We start from the raw sequence: 10,438 nt of genomic DNA on the forward strand, positions 1-10,438 counted from the left end.
TTCTCTGGAAAACCCAGACTAATACAACTGTCTCTGTCATAATGAATACTTAATCACTCTGAATAATAAATTCCCCATCCATAAAATAAAAGAACCAGTATACGTGACTTCAAAATTTCTTATGGGCAGACTTCCTATGAACTACAGCTTAAGGTCATAGTCTCAAAGAATTGTGAGATATGAGATCTCAGATGAGCCACATTCTATTTTCACAGTGTGCTTAGGAGTAAAAGTTATAATTACATACAAATTAAATAATCATGTGTGTATACCCTGTTTCTAAGGAAATAAGTTTTGCCCGAATATTACCAGTACAAATGGCAAGAGAGAGAAAAAAACTTCTAGATACACAGAAATTTTTCCCAAAATATTAACAATTTTTTGAACTTTTTATATTGTGTTTTTTTTCATGAACTGACCAGAACAAATAACACTTGGTTATCATTTTAGTTAAGAATTATTGCTTTGATTGAAATTATGTTTATTTTTAATGGTTATTCCATCTTTGCAATGTTATTTGACCTTTAAAAGCTAATGATCTATACAGACTTCACATGCATATATTATCAAGAGCATTTACATAAAGACACAAAATAATTTATTTTCTTGATAATCCATCCATGTTGGCAACTATGTTTTTTAAGCAGATGGCACTATGATAAATTATCCAATATGTAGAAATCATGGCATGAATCTGGAAACTTAGCACAGATGCTTTTAATGAGATGTTCATGATCACATACCACTTGCACATTCAGAAAATGACAGAGCCTTCTGTTGTGAAAGACATTTATATGGTGAGGTTTCTTTTAGTAACGTTTAGTGATGCTGCTTTGCTTTAAGGATGCTGTGCTCCCTAGAAAGTAAATATGTTTAGTGGTCCCAACCTTTCAGGCACAACATTTCTAGCAGAAATTTTTGATAACAAAGATCAATTTTGAATTTATCCATTCTAATAAAAAGAGTTGAAAATACTCCGGTTTAAAGGAGTTTGCAAAGTTAGCTTTCCAGATCTTGATATGGTTTTAATTTTCAACCATAGTGCTCTCCAGGCTGTGATGAGAAAAACTTCAATTTGTTATAGGGTGAAAATATTGTTTTGAGTGAAGAATAAAACATTGACATGAAGATATATGAATTATGATTCTATGTTAATTCTCCTTGAAATACAGGTCACAGAATAGCAGCTTAACTGGACCACTCTGGAAAAAATCTTGTATTCCAAAGGCACAGAGACACTCAACTTGAGTTGTAAAGGACTTTAAGATGATATTAATAGGGAACTAGTGACTTGGAATGTTGAGTGATGATTCCTAAGGAAGGCAAATAAATCACTTGACATAATATGAATACAAATAACTGGTAGAAACACGGATCATAACAATCTATTTCTTGGCCCTTTACTACTGAAATATTTAAGTCTCTAATATTCTAGTACCTGAGTCTCAACTCTAAACACAAATTCTGACATTCTCTGATTTATACACCAAGAAAAACACATGGATTCTAGCATATTCTAGGCCCTAATTTACTTATATTTACTGTCCGGTACCTTTCTTTCTGTGTGTGTCTCTCGTATACATACCACATGTACATACAAAAACACTTTCTAAAAATTCAGTAGAGCAGATATGGAACCATAAGGAAAATGAACAAATATTACTAATTATTTTAACTTCATTTTCAACGTGATATTTCTAAATTATACATGAGAAATCCTCATATGTTCACATATTTATCACATTGGGAGTCATTATTGAGTTTTACATCTGGAAACCAATGGTGATGAATCACAAGCTAAATTAGGTACCACCTGTCTTTCAGTTGTATATTTCTAGACTGAATTCATGACACTTTTAACCTAGGTACACTTGAGAGTTGCTTGACCAATGTACAAATTTGATTGATGTACAAAAACATCTACGTCCCTTTAAAAAAATACTTAAAATATTATCAGGGACTTTCCTTGAGACAAATGGCTATAATCAGTTTTAAACTGGAACTTACAAATTCCACAATATTTTGATCCCTTTTATGTGGATGATAAATTGTCATTTTCCAAATAAGAAGACTATAATATCTTTTACTGTTAATAGAAAAATGTAGGAGCTACTTTTTAATTCCTTGAGTTTATTGAATTTTTCTACATTTTCCTCTCTTTCACTCATTACTTTCAGTTATTTTTCTTTTGTCAAGGTATTGTGTTTAGGGGTTACACCGGAACAAGAAAACTATCAAATAATAACCTGGTCAACATTTTCAAAATGTGGTCTGGGGATACCCAGGTTTCTGGGAGAGTTTTTCAGGTATTCCATAATATCGAACTACTTTCATAACACTGAGACTTCATTTGCCTTTTTCACACTCTTTGTCACATGAACGTACAGTGGAGTTTTCCAGAGCTACATAGCATGTGATGTCCTAACAGGTTGAATGTGGAAGCAGATGTGAGAATCCTATTGTCTTCTATTAAAACAGACATTAGAAAGATTTTTCAAGAAAGTTATTACTACTCTTCTGACCAAATTGTTTTGCAATCTACAAAGTAGAGTTATTTTGTTTAAAAATGTATTCAAGGGACACCTGGGTGGCTCAGTGAGTTAAAGCCTCAGCCTTTGGCTCAGTCCTGGGATCGAGCCCCACATCAGGCTCTCTGCTTGGCAGGGAGCCTGCTTCCTCTTCTCTCTCTGCCTGCCTCTCTGCCTATTTGTGATCTCTGTCTGTCAAGTAAATAAATAAATCTTTAAAAAAATTTTTAAAAATGCATTCAAAGAATATGCAATGGGTTTATTACTATTTTGAATAATATATATTTTACACATTCTCTATTTTAAGTTCTAATGTTGTAAATATTAATAGATATGACTCACATAAAAAGCTACTTGATCTCTTCAATTATTTTTAGATATATAGAAGAATCTGAAATCCCAAAACTTTGAGAAACTCTACCATAAATGAATCCCCAATACTGAGATTATTGTCATTTTCCACAAGTGTAAAAAATTAGAGAGCCCAGGATGCCCTAGTATATATATATATATCTACCTCTTCCATTAATTTATTCAATTTTTAAAAAATTGAAATTTGTAATATTAAAATCACTGTGCTAAGCACTGGGCCTAAAATGATCGATAGGACCCTATATCTACACAGAAGGAAACTGTGTCCTGGATTATCATGTTCTTACAAGTAAGAGGTATCCTCTTGTGAAATTGCAACACATATCTGTTTTGAAGCATTATTTACTGACTACTGCTCTTTGCATTTATGTTAATTTTTATGCCTTAGCTATTCCTTATCTTGAATTATAGCAATGAATCAAAGTTACTGCTTCCTACACCTAAGGTCATGTTGCCTTTGTTACAGAAGGTCCAGACCATACCTGAGCTATGCACACTGCCTTGAGAAGCTTTATTATGGCAGGAATAGAAGAAAGAGAAATATCCTCCCATTGTAGGCTTTTGAGAGTTCATTTTAAAGTCAAAGCTTTTGATTTATAAAGGCTGGCCTTTGTTAAGAGAATAGAATATTCTTGAGAAGCAAAAGTGAAGGCCCTAACGTCGCAGAATATAAGCTGCTGTCACAACAAGAATTGAAGAGCCAAGAGAAGAAGATACATGACTTGGCCCCAGGAAGATGTAACTTACCTGGCACAGAATGGGGTTTAGGTGACACTGTTATAAAATGAGACTTAACGGAGGCCATGTACGGAGAAGCAAATACAGCATCCGAAGCCTGGCCAGCATGGGTCACACCACCATGATAGAACTACATGGGATTCACACCAATGCTTGAAGCGTATCATTTCCCACTCGAGCACATGCTTCATGTATGCTGGACTGAAGAGTCATGTAGGTTCTACTTCTCATCAGCTTCCCACAGGTTGCTCATGAATCATCTCAGGGAAGTGATTCTCACTTATGCTGCGCTATTTTTCAGAGCTCTGTCCAACTGACCAACACTATGTTTCAATATTTACTTCCAGACTTCTTGAAAGCCTTTTGAATAACACTAGTGGGTTTATGAAATTAGGATGATATAAAGGGAAAGACCTTAGCTACTACTGGACCATAGAGATGAAAACATTCAGACCTGTTACTTACGGGGATTTATACTGGCACTACAGAGGCATTACTAGTTCCTGGGGCGGGGGGGGTGGGTGGGTGGGATAGAAACCTAGTCATTTGAACCCAAGGTTGTGACTCTTGAGGGGAAATAAGATACCATGCTAAGGAAGAATCGGGTTATGGGGTGGGGAAGCAGAGGAAGAAATGACAAAGGGAAAAAAGGGAAAAGAAAGGAAAGGGATGTGAGGAGAAAGGAAGGGAGGGTAGGAGAGGGGAGAGAAGGGGCGAGGAGAGAAGGGGAGGGGAAGGAAGGGAAGGGAAGGGAAGAGAAGGGAGAAGGGGAGACTGGGTGGGTCAACTGGTTAAGCACTTGATTCTCCCAGGGCCCTGGGATCAAGCCCTGTGTGGGCTCCCCACTCAGCTAGAATCCTCTTCTCTCTCCCTCTGTCTGCTACTCCCCTTCCTTGTCTTCTCTCTCTCTCTGTCAAATAAATAAAGAAAATCTTAAAAAGAAAAAAAGGGGGGGAAAAGAAAGGAAAAGGGAGGACATAGAAAACAACCTTTAAACGTTATTCTTGGAATCTGAACTTTCAAAATACAGTACCTCTTTTCAGTTACAGAATACAAATTTTCCCAGCTCAATCCCTAGGTGTTTGGTCTACAGAAAATTTATTCTCTGGACCAAAGAAGTTGGATTTTGTAGGAAAAGATTTGCCTCTATAACGAGGCCAAAATGAAAATGTACTGTGGTAAGGTGGACACTAAGTCACTCTTGAGATGTCTTGGGAAGTCAGAGAAGAGTCTTGTCATTATTTAGGATATGAGGACACCTGCATTCCTCTGGAATCAGATGCAGTAAAATGATGCATAACTGCTTAAGGAAAGATTTCCCTATGCTGCTGGCATGGCTACTTGTGAAGGAAATGAATATTCTTGGGCCCACTGCAGACCTACTCAATCAGAAACTTTTGAGACTAGGTCCCAGGAATTTTCTTCACCAAGCCCTGCAGGTGATTCTGATGTAAATTGAAAATCACTGAAAATCACTGTTCTAGGGTAAGACTAATGTCCTCTAGTGTTCAGATGGAGAAATGGCAAGTGATAGAAAAATCAAGTTGGGCAATACTTAGCTTTCAACTTCTAGTACAAAATGGCATAAGATTAAGTGTCTTTTTCAAGGAAATAGTGTTTTACAGGGATAGGATGCAATTGAGGTAATGTTTTTGCAGAAAAAGCAATAGAATTCTATTCCAAATAATCTTCCATATCCACTGATTATGCATTGTATCAGAGGAAATTTAAATTCAGCCCAAATAAAGTATTTATTGGTTAATTTTGAGTTTCAAATTAGATTTTTTTAATCTGCCAGAAGATAATAGACTTTGGTGTTAATTTTTTTCTACATTTTAAGACCTCCTTTCCAAATATCAATATAAAATTTAGAGGTCTGAGCATAGATTTTTGCCAAAACCAAAGTGTAGAGAGAACATAATATATAAATGATACCAGGACAGCTTTACTGTGACTCAGAAAGAAAAATAAATGTGTGTAACAGTAACAGGAATACAAGTATATAGAAGAGAAGGCTTGCCAAGATATTGAGTAGGTTTCGGATAAGGGACCAAAGTCCCCACTTGGGGGAGGGGGGTGAGGAAAAGATAAAATTGACACAAAATAAGACATAGAGCAAGCTGAAAGTGAAGACCTGGAACCTGGGGCACATTTTAGCCACAGAAAAATAAAAGCAGCAGCTCCACAATTCATAGGCAGAAGGAAAGCTGGAGATGGTGCCACAGGGATCCAACTCAGAGCTTTCTTGAAGCAGGCAAGAGCTATAGAACTCTTTAGTTACTCTCATGAGTTACTCTCTGAGAAATCCTGACCAGCAAGGTGCCCAAAGTCGGAATAGGGAAGACCAGCATTCGAAACTTTGAGATGGGAAGCTGTGGAGAGCTGAGCAGTCATCGTCAGTGAGTATCATCAGCCTGATGGCCAAAAACCAGGCTAAACCAGGTGGACCTGAGCAGCCATCAGTTCAAGAGTGACTGTCAGGGCCAGGTCAGGCAAGGAGGTATGTATAGACAATGCTTTCTGTGGAGAATAGAAAGCTTCGCTTTGAACTAAGGTGTGAAAACAGAAAGGGTCTGAAGAGACCTTTTGAAGGGGGAAATAGCCCTGACAGTATGCTTAAACTACTTATGGACGGAGTATTTAAAGAAAAGCAACTTCTTTTAAACCAAAAGAGATCAAATTATATTTAAAAAGCCAATGTAAGGGCCACTCCTCTGTCAACACCATCAGCAGGAATATATGTCTAAGAGAGCAGAGTTCAGTTACAGATAACAAAATCTTATCTTCAGAGTTAAAACACAGAAAGAGTCAGGATTCATGGCTTTTTCCCAATAATCTTCTTAGATCTTCCAAGTAAATCTTTCTCTGGCTACAAGTGAGGCATTTTGGTAACATCTCAGATAAATAGATCAATTCTATGCCCAAAATGGTATTATATTTGCACTTAAGTAAATGCACACTCTTTATCTTAAAAACAAACAAAGAAACAAAGTTACAGGCAATCCATGCATTAAAAAAAAAAGCAATTAATTGTATTTATTGAAGTAGAATTTTCACTATCATACTAATATCTCTTAAAATAAGTTTAAGAAGCTGCAATAATCAAGAAGTTTCCCAGTAATATATTTTTTGAAAGGTCAATATGTTTTTTTTTTTTATTAAAGCTAAGGTGAGAAAACTGACATGTGTTTTTCAAATATTGGCACCCATTCTAAGGTCATCAGATATAGCTAATAGCCAAAGTTTGAGTGGAAACAATTCGAGATATGTTTTATAAAATGATGCCAAATATGATAATAAATGCCTCCATAAAAATAAGGCTTACTTATAAAAGACAATCTTTGCGGATAGATAACTCATGCTGAAAAGCTTGTGAACTCCAGAATTTTTCAGGCAATACTTCTATTATCTCTTCTCAGTTTATATTGTTAACTGATTATCACAAAAAGATGACTAAGAATGCCTTTGAAGAAGACTGAATAATTTGGGACTTGTAGTCGTGACAATGAAGAACTTTACTAGGTTATATTATCCTTCTAAATGTGTAGACAAGGATTAAGCACTAAAAAAAAAAAACAAAAAAAGGTTCCAGGAAAACATGCATGGTTATATAATTTAGATTGTAGCCTTAGCCTACAAACAAAAATTTCCAGACACCACACATTGAAAAAATGTAGCCATAAATCTACTTAAAGGGCTTCTCCATTCAGGCCTGCAAACATAGCATTGTCTTTGTTGATTTGTCTGTAGTCCGTTCTGGTAGGTGACATTGCTCTTGAGTACTAATCAATTGATGTCTCCGTGCCATCTGGCATTTTGTTGCTAAGCACAGCTGCAACACTGTAAGGTGAACTGTGAGTGGCAAGAAGCAGGTTTGTTTTCATCACAATGTCACTGTCCAGACTATGCAGTCAATAAATCCTTGGTATGCCAGGCTTATCCTACCAAGTGAAGAAATGACTTGGCAATGCATTGCAGAAAATATGATGAAAAGTAATCATTCCAATGAGATTTTGAAGATCTTGCTTTGTATATAGAGTGATCTCTAAGAAAGGATATTGTTCTTTACTTGGGACTGAATATTTAAAACTTATTAACATCTAGATCACTACATAAAATGATGGTACTGAAAACTCTAAGTTCTTATTAGTTAGTTCTAAGTTCTTATTACTTAATTCTAAGTTCTTACCACTTAGTTATGTTTAATATTTCTCTTTGACTCGTTTTTATCTATCAGTAGGGGCCTATATTATTTTTTTTTAAACATCTGAAAGTAAAAGGCAGCAGGCAGGGAAAACAGTCATATACCAGAAGTCTACCAGACACTTCTGTAATGTAATACAAGTCTGCAATTCGTGGAAATGGGGTTCCATTAAATATTGTAACATTCAAGTAAAAACGTCAGTTCTTATCAAAATGTTTTCAAAACACTACTAATGGCTTGTTTTCAGAACATCATAAATAATCAGCTGTTGTTAAATTCGGGGTGGTAAAATTTTACACAAATCTTCCACAAAGCAATAATAGTAAGGTGTGGATTTCAGTGATAATTACATTGTACCTATACATTCCACGAAGTTTCTCTTTGCAATTATGTTTCATAATACCATAATCGGCATTCCTACCACCTCAGGAATATACCTAGTTCCTGAATGTGTGAATTTGATCATCCAAATCTCCTATTGCATTCCTTAGACAAAAGACACCCAACTGACCTTTAAATAAATTGCTGCATTGAGTATATCCAGCTGGAATAGAAGGTGTTCATAAAACACCTCAGGAAAGATACTGACAAATTCCTGTAGTAGATAACGAGGAACAGTTGGAGGCTTTAAAGGTATCCTCCGTGCTAGGAAACATTTGTTATTTAAAAAAAAAAATGTAGTTTCTCTTTCTAACAATGAAACTCTTAGAGAAATAGGCACGCTGTACATTTAAACAGTTTTGAGTAGATTGTTGTATATGTTTTATACATTCATTTGTACATTCAAACAACTACCAACTTTTTATACACTATTTACTGTATGCCAAGGAATTTGCAAGGTGCTCAGAATACAAAGATAAAATTATGTCCATTTTATTAACTCAAATACAAGAGGGTGCCACAAGAAGATTAACTTAAGAAACTATGTAAATCCAAGCTGATTCCCTCTCCAGGTGGTCTGATCAAGCCCCTCAGTTCAGGAAAGTAGCAATTTGGAAGAAAATCCGGCATGCCTGAGGTTGCTGGGGGAGAGGGCATGTTTGTTTCCTTTGCCTTCCTTTGGCTGCCTACACTCACTCCAGTACATTCTGGCTTGATTGTGTCCCTTCCTTGCTCTCATGCTGACATGTCCTCTCCCCCGACCTAGGCCAGAGGCACTGATGAGCAACAGGTTTCTTTCGTCATCAACTATGACCTTCCAACCAACAGGGAAAACCATATCCACAGAATCGGCCATGGTGGACGATTTGGCCATAAGGGTGTGACTAGTAACATGGTGACAGAGGAAGACAAGAATACTCTTCAAGACATTGAGACCTTCTACAACACCTCCACTGAGGAGATGCCCTTCAGTGTCACTGACTTCATCTGAGGGGATGTTCTGCTACCTACTCCCACCCAGGTTTCAGTCTGGGAGGCTGAAGAGGAGCAGGAGTGGGGAGGAAAGGGAGCCAAGGGGTGGGCATCTTGTCTTTTTTTTTTTTCTTTGAATAAATGTCATTTTTGAGACAAAAGAAGGAACCTTGAACACTTTAGACCCCCTTTTCTTTGGAGCATTCTCTTGTTCCAGGCACTTTCTCTTCTCCCAAAACCGTTAATCCATCTTCATAACTCAGTCAACCTCCAAATTCCTGAAGATCTCCCCGACCCCAGATGAACACTTCTGAGGATTCAAGGGGCCATAGTGTCACTCAACCTCATTTGCTGGACCAAATCTGGAGAATCCCTGAGTTAAATGGCCCAGGGGATTGTCCCCAGGTGGGGGGGTCAGGGGAGGGAAAATGGTAGCCATTTTTACATTGTTTTGTATAGTATTTATTGATTCAGGAGACAAAACACAAAATTTTGAAAGAAATGACTTGCAAACTGCCAAAACAAATAAACAAATAACAACAGAAAGAAAGAGAAAGAAAGAAAGAAAGAAAGAAAGAAAGAAAGAAAGAAAGAAAGGAAGGAAGGAAGGAAGGAAGGAAGGAAGGAAAGAAGAAAAGTATGGTAAGGTATTTACTCTAAAAGCATGCCCTCTCTTTTTTTCTCTAACCACTTACGCTGGCCTGCTCAGATGTTTTAACTGAAGTAATCAATGGCTACAACATTAACTTCAAAATGACTGTTTATTTGAGTGATATCAAAGGGAAGAGAAAGAGAAAGAGACTAAGTACCCATCCTTCAATTTTCACATCCTTGTTCCAAAAGTAATATATTCTTGCGATATGGCCACCCCTCCTCAAGATCGTGGTAACTACCCTTAATTGTGGTTGCGTTTGCTCCTGTATGTGGACGTTGCTACTTCTGGAAATCCTTCACTGACAGGTATGATAACAGAAGCAGGGTATTTCTTACTTTTGTAAGACCAAGTGTGAAGAGTGGCTCTAATCATTATTGGCAATACAATTTTATTGTGCTTTGGGGAACAGTATGATTAGCAATAAAAATTAAAATATTTTCTGGTTATGTACATTTATAAACTATAAAATATAGCTATGTAACAATATGATAATTTATTACATGCTCTCCCCAAAATCGATTTTCCCCAAAATTGAATAAAATAGATAAAACAGAAGCACATAGTCTCCACTGAGGGCTCTTTGAGCCT

At 36.6% G+C, this 10,438-nt stretch overlaps 1 non-coding gene across 1 annotated transcript; it reads left to right on the top strand.

Annotated features, from left to right (window-relative positions):
• Nucleotides 1–8,772: 8,772 nt before the first annotated feature.
• Nucleotides 8,773–8,917, top strand: LOC116581756. The gene has a single exon (XR_004282212.1). It is a non-coding gene; the product is annotated as a small nucleolar RNA SNORA67 (small nucleolar RNA).
• The last annotated feature ends 1,521 nt before the right edge of the window (nt 8,918–10,438 follow it).

Source organism: Mustela erminea, chromosome 1, assembly GCF_009829155.1.
Source record: "Mustela erminea isolate mMusErm1 chromosome 1, mMusErm1.Pri, whole genome shotgun sequence".
In the NCBI taxonomy this organism is placed as follows: Eukaryota; Metazoa; Chordata; class Mammalia; order Carnivora; family Mustelidae; genus Mustela; species Mustela erminea.